General features: G+C 45.5%; 1 protein-coding gene and 1 long non-coding RNA gene across 9 annotated transcripts in view; one reads left to right on the top strand and one right to left on the bottom strand.

The window, feature by feature from the left end:
- Positions 1-15,183, top strand: part of LOC140508070 (uncharacterized) — a 31,965-nt gene that overhangs the window by 12,416 nt on the left and 4,366 nt on the right. For 6 of the 8 annotated variants that reach the window (XM_072615798.1, XM_072615795.1, XM_072615801.1 and 3 more), the window contains 2 exons: positions 1,738-1,806; positions 10,328-10,656. The gene's annotated coding sequence lies outside the window, so the exon portion shown is untranslated. The remainder of the gene's footprint in view (positions 1-1,737; positions 1,807-10,327; positions 10,657-15,183) is intronic. The other 2 variants (XM_072615799.1, XM_072615797.1) reach the window with 1 other exon arrangement.
- Positions 13,290-15,106, bottom strand: LOC140508131 (uncharacterized). Its single transcript, XR_011968314.1, has 2 exons — positions 14,949-15,106; positions 13,290-14,420 (listed from the first exon to the last, which is right to left on the bottom strand). It is a non-coding gene; the product is annotated as an uncharacterized lncRNA (long non-coding RNA).

Raw genomic sequence — 15,183 nt, 5'->3', positions numbered from 1 at the left:
TCCAGAGGTTTAGTGTAAACACATGATGGTTGTGTTAGAGATAGCTCTGGCAGGTCAGCATGCTCATGGATGCCTGACCTTGCCATCCCTACCACTGGGTTCCAGATTGGCATAGGTTCTCTTCTGCCATCTGTGGTTTTCCATGCATGTGTGCTCTGCCCTCAGTGCCAGACCTCCTGTCCAGGGAATGTCTTCTCCGTCCCCTTTTTCATAGCTCTCCCTGGTACTTGAGAGCCAATTCTGGGTGCTGCCACACAGGGACCTTCAGGGCCTGCTGCAGAGAGGGCCAACTTGGGGGCAAGGGGCTATTTCTGTAATTCTCCCTCCTCCCTTCTCTGTCCTTGGTGCCAGATTTCTGCCCCCTCTCAGTCTTCACCTTTGTGCCCTCTGTCCTTGAGGCCAACCTCTTAGCTGAGCCTTCTTTCAAAACCTTTTTGTGGTTAGCACTTTGCCTGCTATGTTCTAGGTGCTTAACAAATGCTTGTTGCCCTACCAGCTTGGACTGGGGGTAGGGTGAGGTGTTGTGTCTGTAGTGCCCCCTCCCCTCCCCCCTTTCTGCTCTTTGTGCCCAGCCTGATTCCAGACTATTCTTGGGTATTTGTTGACTGGCTGATGCTGTTGGGCTCTCCCAGGGGCCTTCAAAGCCCAGATCACAGCCTGATGGCTTTTCCTAGGCTAACCCTAATTCTGCACTTGCTCTCTGCATGTCAGGTGTAGACATGTGTAAACAGCTGCCTTTTAATAAATGCCTTAAATGGGACAGCTCTTTACTGGGGGTGGGGGTGGGGGAGGTAAGAGGGGAATCTGTCCCACCCCCTCTGGGCCTCATCTCTTTGCCCAGTACCTGGCACTTCTCTGGGCATGCACATCCTTGTGGCTGAACTACATTTCCCAGATGAGCCTAAAGACCTCGAAAGGAGTGGGGCAGTGTCACATTACTTTGGCTTTCTCCTCTTCCCTGCCATGGCCTGCCAGGTCAGTGCGGGGAGGGGGGAGGGAGGAAGGGGGTGGGACTATGGTGAAATAGTCCTGGCTCTGGCTTTGCTCCCTCCCTCCTCCCTCCCTGCTCCCTCCCCGCCTCTTACTTTATCCTTCCTTTCTTTCCTCCCTCCCTTCTTGTTCCTTTATTGCTTCCTTTTTCCTCTCTTCCTCTCCTTCCTTCATTCCTTGCTTCTTTCCTTTCTTCCTCTCTCCCTCCCTCCCTTCTTTTACTGCAGAGACCAGCAGGCTACCCTGTCCTCAGGGAAGGGCTCTCTTCTGTGGATGTGCAGGAGGGGGTTAAAGCATGGGCAGCTCAGCTGTGGGGGATGCAGAGGCAGGCATTTGGTTCTTGGCTTTTCTCAGGGTTGGCTCTTTGCTCCCCAAAGGTAGGGCAGCTTTCACCTTTGTCTCCATCCATCTTTCCCAGCCTGGCCTTGTGTGAAGTGCCCCATGAAGTGTGAACCTGTGTGTGTCTGAGTACACATGCACGTCTGTAAGCAGACAAGGGTGTGGGAGCTAGTGTGAGGATGTGTGCATGTCAGTGTGAGTGTACACATGAGTGTGAGTCTATATGTGCACATGTGTGAGTGTGGATGTATGTGTATACATGTGGCTGTATGTGAGAATGGTGCATATGAGTGTGTGCTTGTGTGTGAACCTGCCTGGGTACTAGTGGGTGCTGAGCCTGGCCCTCTGGGAGGTAGAAGGTGAGTGGAGGTATGGGCCCCCCTCTCACACTCTGCTCTCACTCCCTAGGTCTGAGCTTCATCTGTCCTGCTGGGAGCAGGCATGATTCCACGGTTCCCCATAGCTGGCTCTCTCCAGGTGAGTGGGAGCCTCTTGGAGTTTCCTGTCCTCCTTAAGGGCTCATGTTTCTCCTCTGTCCTCTAGCTAACCCAGGGAACTGCCTGAGCTATCACCTGGTCTGTCTGCTTCTGGCCAGCCCCCCACCATGGGCACTCACCATGGCCCTGGACTCCCTTTCTTTGTCCTTGGGTCTCTCCTGGGTGCTCATTCCTAAATGGGCATTGATAGGTGGCATCAGGTATGAATGGGGCATTTAGTGTAAGAGACTGGACCTGAGTGGATGGTCCTTGAATGACTTCACAAATGACCACATCAGTCAGTCTCTTGACAGGCTTGAGAATTGTGCTGAATGAATACACTTAGATGGAAGAAAATACTGAAATGGAAGGCATTGCCACTGGGGGGCATTGGAGGGCCCTGTGTGTGGACAATTTCCCAGGAGCCCCAAAGTTCTGGACTCTGCTACTGCCCATATTCTGCTGAAAGGATGGCCACTTTGGGGGGGGGCAGTTCTGTTCTGTGGCCACCTTTTAAGAAGGACTTAGATAAGCTGGTGTTGGTGGCTGACTAGGAAGTCTCTGGAGGAGAGATCCTGCCCCAAGGAGGGGGCTCCCATGTTTGGGTTGATATTGTGTCAGAGTTGGTTGGTCAGTTGGTCAGGCAGACATTTATAGACATATAATAGGCCCAGGGGCCTAGGGCTCAGAGCACCGGAAGGGATGAGGAGCTTCTGCGGCTCCTCCGGTTGGATGGCCAGTCCTTTGAGGCAGTGATCCAGCAGGAAGACCTGGGCCTTGCTGCAAGATCATGAAGGGATTTTTAAGGTAGGAGCTGAGCCAGTATTGGCTGGTTGGTTGATGGCCTGCTCTCTTTCCCTGTCCATCGCCTGTGATTTCTTACCTCATAAGTGGTGTGGTTCTCAAAGGGCTCACTTCCTTAGGTGGTCTGGGTTACCCTGGAGAAGGTCAAGCCAGAACTCACTATTTTTCCCCCTTAAACTCTCCCGTCTCCTTATCTTCCCTGTTACTCTAGAGGGTAGTTCCCTCCTCCCCGTCTCTCATGCTACTAATCTAGCAGTCATCCTGGATTCCTCACTCCCCTCCCCCCCCAACCCATCTGGTGCCAAGGCCTGTCCATTTCACCTCTGCAGCATCTGTCAAACAAGCCCCCTTTTCTCCTGATGCTACCCCTGCTGTGGTGCAGGCCCTCATCCCCTGATGCCTGGATTACTATGACATGTAGTAATAGCAATATTAGTATTCATAGTAGTATTAGTAGTAATAGTAGTAATAAATATAATTGTAATAAGTATAATTAAAATAATAGTAATAAGAATAAGTATACCATATTATGTGTAGTATGTAGTATACATATATGGTACACTGTTACAATAGCTGCTGGGGGTCTGCCTGCCTCAATACTCTCTCCTTTCTAGTCCATCCTCCAGCCACTAATGTGATGTTCCTGAAGCACAGGCATGACCATGTCACCCCTTCTACTCCCCCAGTGTACTCCCATAATTCTTGTCACCTACAGGATTGAATATAAAATGCTCTGTTTAGTGTTCAGAGCCATTCATAGGCAGCCTCCTTCCATGTTCCCAACCTTCTTACTCAGTGTTCCTTTGTGTGTATTCTATGATCCAGTGACACTGGCCACCTTCTTGTTCTCATACATCCCATTTCATCTCCCATTTCCACACCTTTGCACTGGCTGTCCCCCTTCTCCTCCTGGCATTCCTGGTTTCCTTTTCAGCTCTTTCATTGGTTCACTTCCTGCCCTGCTGAGCACTTTACTGGTCCTTTCTTACTTTTTCAAGGTTCTGTATGGATTTTGTATCTGCCTATACTTGTCTATGTTTTCTCCCCTGGTGGAGTGGGAGCAGCTGAGGGCAGGAATTTTCACTTTTATCTCTGTTTCAGAGCCTAGTGCTTAATGACTGCTTGTTGGCTGATTAATGAGCTTCAACCTGGGAGAGCTAGCCTGAGGAAAGAACCAAGAAAAGTTGGCATTTTCTGAAGTCCCCCCTCCCTCCCCCCCCGCCCCCGCAACTATCCCCCAGCTAAACCTGGCCAGAGTTGGGAGCAGCTTAACAGTCAGCTGGTCAGACCTCTTCCCAGGAGAGGGCCTGGGGCCCTCCAGCTCCTGCTACTTTGACATTGTGATAACTGCAAGGCATTTTCCCTAATATCCAGCCTACATTTGGTCACTGCCAAATATATGTAATATTTCTTTCATAAGATGGTTGAAGGTATTCTCATCTCCAGGCCCAAGAACCTTCAGCATGTCTTCATAAGTCATGAATTTGGGGCCTCTACTGTTCTGACTGCTCTCCAGCTGCTCAGCATCTTTCTCCAGACTGAGCATCGGTTTCTCTTTTGAATGAGGGACTGCCAAGCTGAGATACAGGCTTGCTGTTTTTAGTGTCTGACTCCTTGTGACCCTACTTGGGGTTTTCTTGGCAGATACTGGAAGGATTTGCCATTTCCTTCCCCAGCTGAGATCAAGATAGATAAAGCATTTCTTCAGGATTTAGGTGTTCCGGGCACTGTGCTAAGTACTTGGGAATACAGAAGAAGGAAGACAGTTTCTGCCCTTGAAGAGTTTATATCCTAATTTGGGTGAGGGAGAGGAGAAGACAGCACAGCAAGCTGCAAGAAGAAAGGGGGGAGGTACCCTTGGATTCAAATAGAGGCTGGGCTTGGGCCCTTCCTCCACTGGAGGTTCCGGAGAGGAATTTGCCAGTTGGAAGAAGAGGCCTCATATGGAGACATCTTCATTATGTGAAGGCCTGTGGGACAAGTTGGAGAGTCAGGAGTGCCCAGCTGAGGAGGGCTGTGGGATCAGATAGAATTGCTGTCTGGCCTAACCCTCATTTCTGACTGTTTGTGATAATCTTTCATCCTGAGTGATGTGATACCTGGTATGTGACCCAGAAGCAAAGAAATGTCTCTTACAAAGTATTTAGGGGTGAGATCAGGCAGGGCACTTGGAGGGGCTCCTCCATGCCAAGGTCCTTATTAGGATACTTAAAATGTGCTTCAGCAGGGCCATTTACACCAGACCAAAAAAAAAAACCTTTTTTTTTTAGTATCTTCTTTATCAGTTGTTTAGTAAATTAGCATCTGTTAAGCTCTACAGTGGCCTTATTGGATGGATAGAAAGTGATTAGGGGGAAAGGAGGTGTAGGAACTAGCTGTCAAAGAAGCCTCAGAAAGGGAAAGGGAAAGGGATATAATACTAGCAAATTTAGCACAAGGTGGAGTCAGTTATGTTTTTCTTAAAATCTCCTTTCAACAGTTCTTTTGGCCCTGGATTTGAAAAACCAAACCAAAACAAACAAACCACAAACTTGTCACTAGGCCACCTAAAGATTCACGGTATCGCAAGTCAGTTATTTGTACAGACCATAATCAGTTTGACAAGGAATAATTTAAAAAAGCACTTGAACAAAATCTCTAAACAAGATTGGAGGATTCTAATAATTTCCAAAACTCAGTCATATATCATACAGCTTTTGGGGCAATTTAAATGTAGCAATTATTTGGCAAAATTATCCCCAGTCAGATATGGCGAACCAAGGCCTCAAGAACAGAACCTTAGCGAGGCTCAGAGCTCTCCCAACCACAGACCTGGATACCACAAGGAACCAACAGAGAGGACTTGAATTGAAATTTTAGGTGCATTCTAAATCTGACACCATTAGGGTGACTGTAAGAAATAATGGACAATAAATATCTCTATAATCAGACAAAAAAGGAGAGAGAATATAAGTGCATCTTAGTGTCCATTTAAACAAATTGGTTTTTGCTGTCTACTTCATGAAGTTGTCTTCTGGGAAACATTTCCCATGAAACTTCTGTATCAGAGGGGGTCTGTCCTAGACTACAGTCTACAGATTGTCTGCATGTGCATCCCTGAATCAACACCTCAGAGTTATTTAATTAGCATCAGTTGTTAACAGTACCTGGAATGGACGTCTTGCCTCATTTCTGCAGATCTCGCAGAGGTGTTGTTCCAGTAGATTGACTTTCCAGGTTCCAAGCCACTTGAAGAGGCTTCCTAGGTAATGCTTTTTATACCTGCTGGTAACAAGACTTGGTATGATTTGGGTAGGGCCTTATGAAACCTTCTAAGACAATTTTCATATAGTGAAAGCCAATTGAAATCTTATGGAGTTAACATTGTGAACATCAGGGCCGTAGTAAGAAGTCAAATTAAGCTATTTGAAGAATTTCAGTTTTTGCATACCGTTTCTTCTTTTTCTTTCCTTCTTTCCTTCTTTTCTCTCTTTCTTTCTCTCTCTCTTTCTTTCTCTCTTTCTTTCTCTCTCTTCTTTCTTTCTTTCTCTCTTTCTTTCTTTCTCTCTCTTTCTTTCTTCCTTCCTTCCTTCCTTCCTTTCTTTCTTTCTTTCTTTCTTTCTTTCTTTCTTTCTTTCTTTCTTTCTTTCTTTCTTTCTTTCTTTCTTTCTTTCTTCCTTCCTTCCTTCCTTCCTTCCTTCCTTCCTTCCTTCCTTCCTTCCTTCCTTCCTCCCTCCCTCCCTCCCTCCCTCCCTCCCTCCCTCCCTCCCTCCCTCCCTTCCTCCCTCCCTCCCTCCCTCCCTTCCTTCCTTCCTTCCTTCCTTCCTTCCTTCCTTCCTCCCTTCCTTCCTTCCCTGAGCCCTAAACTTTGCATGGATAATGCTATCTGTAAGCTAGAGGAAGCTTCTTTAAAAAACAAAAAAGGCCTTGAGGTGCTGACTTTGTTAAAATAAGCCCTTTCAGAGACATCAGGGGAAAAAAATCATGATTTAAAACTTTCTTTACAACTAATTGACACAATTCTGTATAGGAGAGCTTCATGTATTGAGGCTTGAGACCTTATAGACAATTACTAGACCATATCCAAACACTAACAGAAAGCAGCACAGAATTAAAATATAGACCCAAAACAAAGCTTATTGCTAGTCAAATGACATTAATCATTTTTTCATTTTAGACAAATCTGTCATGTGACTAGGATCATTTTACTAACATACATTCTGCTCTGAGAGAGGCTTCTCTCCTCCTGCCCCCCATTTAACACTCCAGAACTAGGTGCTTCCTCCAGGTCTGGTTTTCGTTGCCTCTATCAGGGACAGGGAATTTGCCACCTATTCAGTCCGTGGGAGTTGTGCAAAGCTTCAGAGTATTCGTCCTTGCGGTATTGCTGGTACTGGATACACTGTCTACTTCTGGTCCTGGATACAGTTTTCTTATTGTTGGTACTGGATACATTGTTTTGTTCCTGGACTTGGATTTTCGGTTTTCTTGTTCCTGGTACTGGATACATTGTTTACTTTTTGCCAGTACAGGATACATTGTTTTGTTGCTTATCCTAGATACATAGTTCTATTCCTGGTCCTGGATACATTGTTTTGTTGTTGCTGGCACTAGATACATTGTTCTCCTGTGCTTGGTACTAGATACATTGTTTTCTTGTTGCTGGTAGTGGATATACAGTTTTCTTATTGTTGGTAATGGATACATTGTTTTGTTCCTGGACTTGGATACTCAGTTTTCTTGTTCCTGGTACTGGATACATTGTTTACTTTTTGCCAGTACTGGATACATTGTTTTGTTGCTTGTCCTGGATACATAGTTCTATTCCTGGTCCTAGATACATTGTTTTCTTGTTGCTGGTACTGGATACATTGTTGTCCTGCTTGGTACTGGATACATTGTTTACTTTTTTCCTGGTACTGGATACATTGTTCTCCTGTTCCTGGTACTGGACACATTGTTCTCCTGGGTCTTCTCCCCAACCTTTGCATCAGCTCAAACAAATCTTCCCTGGTTTCTTCAGAACCAGCCCCTCCCTTTCTTAGAGCATAGTAGAATTCCATGGCCTCTGTGTGCCTTGGGCAGCTGTCCCCACTTGATGGGGATCCCCCCCAGCTTCCGTTTCTTTGACACTATGAAAAGAAGTGCTGAAAGTAGTTCTGGGACTGTGAGTCATTTTCCTCATTCTTTGATCTCTTTGAGGAATGACCTCTAGGGCACTGGGTCCAATGGTAGGCACAGCCTAGTATCTTTTCAGGGCTTGCTGGATCTATCCACACCTCCACAGTAGTGCCTTAATGTGCCTGTTTTCTTGTTTTTGTGTTTGAATTATTTCATTTTTCAAATATCAGGTTTAAGAACAATTAACTTGTCTCTCCCACTGTTGTGTCCTCTGGCTCTCATTGAGCTGATTAAAGCAAAAAGCAAAGCCCTCAGAGTATTCCTACGAAGTTCCACAAAACAAGTCCCCTTATGGATCATGTCAGAAAATGCCTCTCTGGGCTGTGCCCGGGGGATGAGAGTGGGGGTAGGGCATGGAGTGGAGAAAGTCCCCTCTGGCATTGGTGCTTCTCACTCTGAAGTCTTTCAGAGTCTGCTCTTCTTTTAAGTTGCTGCATCTTCTTCTGACAACGTGGTCTACATGCCATGACTGGCCTTCCTCAATCTCCCACAGAAAGACCTGCTGTAAACCGCTTTGTGCATAGGGGTCCTTTCCCCTTTGATCTTTGGGACTGGGGCCTCACCAAAGGACATGCCCACTGGAGTGACCTTTGGTGGGCTGGACCCACCCCAACTCCACCAGGGATGTGTCCCACAGCCTGTCCAGCACCTGCCATCTTCTCTCTTTGGTTTGTGTTAGCATTGCCAGGCTGATGAGGGGGAGCTATAGCTTCAGAGTCCCTTTAACTTGCATTTCTGTAATTCTTAGTAATTTGGAACATTCTCACATGGCTGTTGATAGCTTGGATTTCTTTTGAAAACTGCCTGTTGCCATTCTTTGATCATTTATTTAATTGAGAATGGTTGTTATTCTGATATATTTGAATTGGTTGGGTGATAGAGTGGAGAAAGTACTGGGCTTGGAGGCAGGAGGCTGAGCTCAAATCCAGTCTCAGACACTTCTTAGCTGTGTGACTCTTGGTCAGTCACTTAACCTCTTTCTGCCTCACTTTCCTCAGATATAACAGTAAAACTGGGATAATAATGACACCTCCCTAGATTAGGATCAAATGACATATTTGGTTCTTTGCACATAGTGGGTGCCCTTCTGTATTGGACATTTATCCAAAAAGTTGACTCCAAAGATTTTTTTCAAGGTAACTATATTTTTTCTAATTTCATTAATTTTGTACAAAATTATTTGTTTGATCATTTGTGGTTCTCTCTATTTCTCTTCCTTCTTTGGTCACTGGCTGTTCCCCTTTTCACAGATCTGAAAGTATTTTTTTCTCTTGTTCTGCTAATGTCTTCTAATGACCTGATCTTTTATAGCTAAGTTATGCCTCCATTTGGAGCTTCTCTGGCTTGGTTTGTGGTGCTAAGTCATGGTCTAAATCAGATTTCTACCAGACAGCTCTGCAGTTTTTCCAGAAGGTTTTGTTAAACCCAGGACCTGGCTCAGTGAGTTTGTTGACCAGCAGGCTCTCAGATTTATGTGGTGTTCCCAGTCTGTTCCATTGATTGACCTCTCGTTTTGATAGATACAATACTTCTTTGCAGGACAGTTTGAGATCTGGTTAGAGACAGTCCCTCCCCTTTCATCTGTTTTCATTAATTCTGTTAGTTTCATTAGTTGAGATTCTTGGCTGACATATTGTAATTTTTATGATACTGACTTGATCCATTCATTAATAATTAATGTTTCTCCAATTGTTAACTTTTGTATTTATTTCTGTAAACAGTGTTTTATAGTTGCATTCATAAAGTTCCTGTGTGTGTCTTGGTAGATAGACATCCAGATAGTTTATACATTCTGTGATTATTTTAAATGGAGTTTTTCTTCCTTTTTTGTACTGTTGGATTTTATTGGTAATACACTGAAATGCTGATTATTTGAGACCTATTATATTCTTCAACTTTGATGAAATTATTGAATTTGATGCTTTTTTCATTGATTCTAGGGTTTACTAATCAAGCCATCCTATCATTTGGAGAAAAGTTTCCTCTTTCCCTGTGCTTTTCCCTCCATGTCTTTTTCTAATCTTACTGCTCTGTCAAGATTCTCTAGCACTGTATCAAATAGTAGTAACAGATGTCCCGGCTTTCCTCCTGATTCATCTAATGTACCTCTTGATTTTTGGTAGATGCTATTTAGCATCTCAGGGAAAGGCCCATTTATTCCTGTTTTCTAGTGTTTGTTTGTTTGTTTTTTATTTTAAATGTGTGGTATCTTGTCAAAAGCTTCCTCTGGATGGGTTGATGGGATCATATAATTTTAATTTTTATTATTACTGATACTTTTATGTTGATAGTTTTTCTAATGTTGAACTCACTCTGTATTCCCAGCTTAAAGGCAGTCTAAGTTGACTATAGGATAAAATCTTTGTTAACATTTTCTTTAAAATTTTTGGGTCAATAGTCACTAGGAATATTGTTCTATAGTTTTCTTTCTCTGTTTTGAATTTCCCTGGCTGAGGTCTCCAGAGCATGTGTCACAGAAGCCATTTGGTAGACTCCTTCTTTTCCTATTTTTTCCAGCAGTTTTTGATGGGAATTATTTGTTCTTTGAATGGTCCTAGAATTCACTTGTAAATTCATCCAGTTGGAGGAGCCAAGATGGTGGAATAGAAAGACACACATATGCTAGCTCTGAAACCCACAGCCCATAAAATACCTGTAAAGAAGAACTCTTAACAAATTCTGGAGCAGCAGAAGCCACAGAACAATGGAGTGGAAGAGATTTCTGTTCCAGAGAGCCCTGAAAAACCCACACCAAAGATCCATTGTGCACCCGACCAGAGCAGAGCCCAGCCCTGCCTTGGTGGAGCTGCGCCGAGAGGATCTGAGCAGGCTTCAGGGATGGAATCTCCAGTGGCCGCACAGGTTCCTCCACCCGCAGGCATCAAAGGTCAGTGAGAAAGTCTTTTTGGCTCGCTGAGAGGGGAGCGGGGTGTCCCCATAACTCAGGCCTCTCAGGAGGGGCAGCGGAGGCAGCGGTGGACAGGGGCTCCCGAAGCGGGCAGCAGCTCGGATCCATTGTTGAAGGTCTCCACATAAACCCCCTGAAGGAACTGAGCCCTGTGTGGTGGCCCTGCCCCCACCCAACCACCTGAACTTAATCTCACACTGAATAGCAGCCCTGCCCTGCCGAAAGCCCTGAGGCTGGGGAACAGCATTTGAATCTCAGACCCCAAGCCCTGGCTGGGCAGATCTGCAGGCATGGTGGGTGTAGAGAGGACACCCAGAAGTCAAGTTGCTGGCTGGGAAAATGCCCAGAAAAGGGGGAAAAAAAGATAAGACCATAGAAGGTTACTTTCTTGGTGAACAGATATATTCTCCCATCCTTTCAGATGAGGAAGAACAAGGCTTACCATCAGGGAAAGACACAGAAGTCAGGGCTTCTGTATCCCAAACATCCAGAATAAATATTCAATGGGCTCAGGCCATGGAAGAGCTCAAAAAGGATTTTGTAATTTCATCCAGTTCTAGCTTTTTGTGTGTGTGAGCTCATTTCTGGCTGATTTTTTTTTTCTTTTCTGAGATTGAGTTAGGTTCTCTTTTTTGTTAGGTTAAGCTAGGCATTTCTACATTTTTGTAAGTATTTATTTCACTTGCGTTGGTCGTCTTATTGGCCTATAATGGGGCAAACTAGTCTCTGATAATTGTATTTCTTTGTTATTTCCTTTTTTCATTTTTCTTCTGGTAATTTGGTTTTTCTCTTTCTTAAAAAAGTAAAATTAGTTAATGGTGTATTCTCTCACAAAGTTACTGTAATCTGGAGTCTGAAGATGAGTTTTCAGGTCTTGCAGCTGGCTCAGGAGGTGGGCCTGGACCCTCGGACCAGGTCCTGCAGATATGGACACAGGGAGTTGTAATAGAGAGGAGATGAGGGAGCCGATGGAGACAGAAGCAGCCGGTGCATTTTCTTTCCATTTTCTTACTCTCTCCTTGGATTTTCAGAGTTTCTGTTTTGCTGTTTCATTGATTTTTAGAAGTTAGCTTTCTAGTTTTTTTTAAAATTGCATGCTTAGTTCCTTCATCTGTTCTTTCTTTTGTTGCTGAAAGTGCTTCCCCTTCCAGGAATGTGGGCACTTTGTGTTTTACTCCTCTGGCTTCAGTGACTGGTTCATTGATCCCTCATTCCTTTGGGGTTCAGGTACATCACCTCCAATTCACATATAATCTTTCTTCAAGGGCTCTTTATTGAATTTATTTTTTATGGTGCTGTGGTCAGGAAAAGACATGTTTAATATTTTCTGATTTTGTGCATTTATTTGTGATATTTCTGTTCTCTAATGCAGGTTCAGTTTTTATAAGGGCACCAAATGCAAATGAGGAATATATGCTGTTCAGTTGTTTTCAGTAGTGTCTGAGTTTCCGTCACCCTGTTTGGGGTTTTCTGGGCAGAGACACTGGGGTGGTTTGCTGTTTCCTTCTGCAATTCCTTTCATAGATGAGGAACTGAGGCAAACAGGGTGAAGTGACTTGCCCAGGGTCCCACAGCTGGGAAGTCTCTGAGGCTAGATTTGAACTCAGGCCTTCCTGAGTGCAGGGCCAGTGCTCTGTGCCCTATGGCACCCCCTAGCTGTCCCAGGAGTGTGTGCATTCCTTTCTTGGTCTAGCGTATCTAGCTCCTAGGACATTTTCTTCAGGCCCTTAACTCCTTTGTTGTTTGTTTTATTGACTTATTTATTGCGGTTAGGTTTGTCTGGTCCTGAAAGGGTTACACTGAGGTCCTCCCCTGTTAGTGCATGTGTGTGCGTGTGTGTGTGGTGTGTGTGTGCGTGCATGTGTGTGCGTGTGTGTGTGTGCGTGTGTGTGCGTGCATGTGTGTGTGTGCGTGTGTGTGCGTGTGGTGTGCGTGCGTGTGCACGTGCATGTGTGTGCGTGTGCGTGCGTGTGTGTGGTGTGTGTGCGTGCATGTGTGTGCGTGTGTGTGCGTGCATGTGTGTGTGTGTGTGGTGTGTGCGTGCGTGTGTGTGTGCGTGTGTGTGCATGCGTGTGTGCGCACGCGCGTGTGTGCGTGCGTGTGCATGCGTGTGCGTGTGTGTGCATGAGTGTGTGTGCATGCATGTGTGCGTGCGTGTGTGTGCGTGCGTGCGTGTGTGTGCACGTGCGCGTGCGTGTGTGTGAGTGCATGTGCGTGCATGCGCGTGTGTGTGTGAGCGCGTGTGTGTGAGTGCGTGTGTGTGTGCGTGCGTGTGTATGTGCGTGTGTGTGTGCGTGTGTGTGTGCGTGTGTGCGTGTGCGTGCGCGTGCGCTACATTAACTTTTCCTTTCACTGTTTAGGTGGGATGCCATTGGGTCCACACTGCTGATACTGAATTCATTGTCTGTGGTCCCTTTCGGCACTATGCAGTTTCTCTGTTTGTCTCTTTTCATTAAGTCTCTTTTTGCTCTTGCTTAGTGTGAGATCACAATTACTAGTCCTGTTTTTTAAAATCATTAACTTCTCCTGGAGCCTATACTTCTGTTTTGGTTGACTTGAATTGTCAAGGAGCCAGTTAACTGGGCAAGGTTTTGTAGCCCTTGAGCATTCTGATTCTTTCCTAGAAAGCTTACATTTATTTTCCAGTTTTATTTTTTTGCCCAGAAGGTATTCTTATTTAATTTAATAAAATAGTATTTTGAAACTCTTTTAAAAGAATCTTTGCTTCCTTTCTTCCAGGAATTCTAATTGGACTAGTATCTGAGCTGAGTTTTCCTTGAGGCTTTGCTTATGGAGGTTTGACAGTTGTTCTCTTCTGGGTTGGTGTCTTGCACGGAACCAGAGCCCTTTATCTTGGGGACCTTTTTGGTTTCTCACACACACTTCCAGCCTTTCTTCCTGAGCTGGGACTTCATGTTCGGGCATTTGGGGGAAATGTTGGGTCCTCATGTGTGCTCTTTGTTGTCCTGACCCTGTGTTCTCTCTCTTTTCGGCACCATGTTCTTCAGGGCTCTCAGGGCTGGATCAGGCCTGACATGCCCCAAACAGTCTGATCTAGGTCCAAGCACCCTCCTGATCTGAGCTTTGTAAGCTTCTACTGCTTGGATTCTGGCTGTGCACTGCTTCTCAGTCTCACTTCCTGCATCTCTCAGCCCAGGGGCAGAGTTACCCAGTGGCAGGTGACATGAAAGGTGAACTTCCAAGAATGCTGGTTTATTAAGAAATGACTGCAGCTGCCCAGCAAATCAGGACTGAGCCTCTGAATACAGGAGGAGATAGGCTTTTATACATTAAAAACAATCGAGACTGATTAATAAAAAGAAAATGATTAACGTAGATACAAAATTTAGTAATCTGATTTCTAATTGGAGGATAGATTAGGAACTTCCCAAGTTGGGAGAGGGAGAGCAAAGAGGTGCAATTTCCTGAAATCAGAAAAGGAGACATCCCCCCAATTGTCTTCCCCACAATTGTCCTTCTCCAATTGTCTTCCCCACAATTGTCTTCCCCCCAGCAAAGAAACATGGAAACAGCAACTGGTTAACCAGTGTGGGGTCAGTTTTCAGATAAGACACATGGGTGGCTTGACATGGACACTGGTGAGAAAACACCTTCCATCAGATCTTTGGATCTCACTGGACTTCTGGTCAGCATAACCAAGGTCCTTAGGCAGGCTGTCTAAGCAGCAGGGAGAGGGGGTCTGGCATCCCAGCTGGTTACTAGGGTCAAACAATGACCTAGGGCTAGGGTAGAACAACACAATAAGGTTACTGAATATGCATTTCTCATGAGACAGAAATGGGACTGAACCTGTAATTGAATGGAAAGAGACCTGAGCTAGCTCCAGAATTGAGTCACAAGATGTGAACCAGTGGGGCTCCCTCCCTTCCTCTAATTCACCATTTACTGTTCTGATCCTTTCATGACCATGGATAAAGACCCAGCAAAGGAGCCAGAGAAGTAGAGGAAGCAGCAGCAGAGATCAGGAGAGGGTGGTAGCAGGAGGAGATTGGGAGAAGGGAGGGGAAAGGTGAGGAGGGGCAATGGAGGTCTGAGCAGGGGCAACACGTGGAAGGAGCCAGATGGTGGGGAGAAGGATGGGGGGAGTGACAGTGGGGGGGTCTGCTGGAGAGAGACCCAGGGCTTCACACAGAGGTGCCATCTTAGGTGAGGAGGAGATGGGCTATGCTTGGAGTCAGGAGGACCCAGTTCAAATTCTGATGTGAATAAAGTAAATAGGTAAAAATAAACAAACAAACAAAGATGCTCACTACCATGGGTGAGTCACTTAGCCTGTGTGGGTCTCAGTTTCTTCATCTGCAAAATGAGGATCATCACACGGCCTCCTTCCCATGGTTGCTGAGGATGAAATGGGGTAGTGTTTTTAATGTTCTTCACCAACTTAGGATGCTGTCCTCTTCCTCCTCCCTCTCCCCTCCTCCCCTCTTCCACCCTCCTCTCCCATCCCTCCTCCTCCCGTTTGGTTGTTGGCTTCCTCTCTTTGGC

This window comes from Notamacropus eugenii, chromosome 5, assembly GCF_028372415.1.
Source record: "Notamacropus eugenii isolate mMacEug1 chromosome 5, mMacEug1.pri_v2, whole genome shotgun sequence".
Lineage (NCBI taxonomy): Eukaryota > Metazoa > Chordata > Mammalia > Diprotodontia > Macropodidae > Notamacropus > Notamacropus eugenii.
Note: the sequence above shows the minus strand (reverse complement) of the source record. Positions and strands in the feature narration are given on the sequence as shown.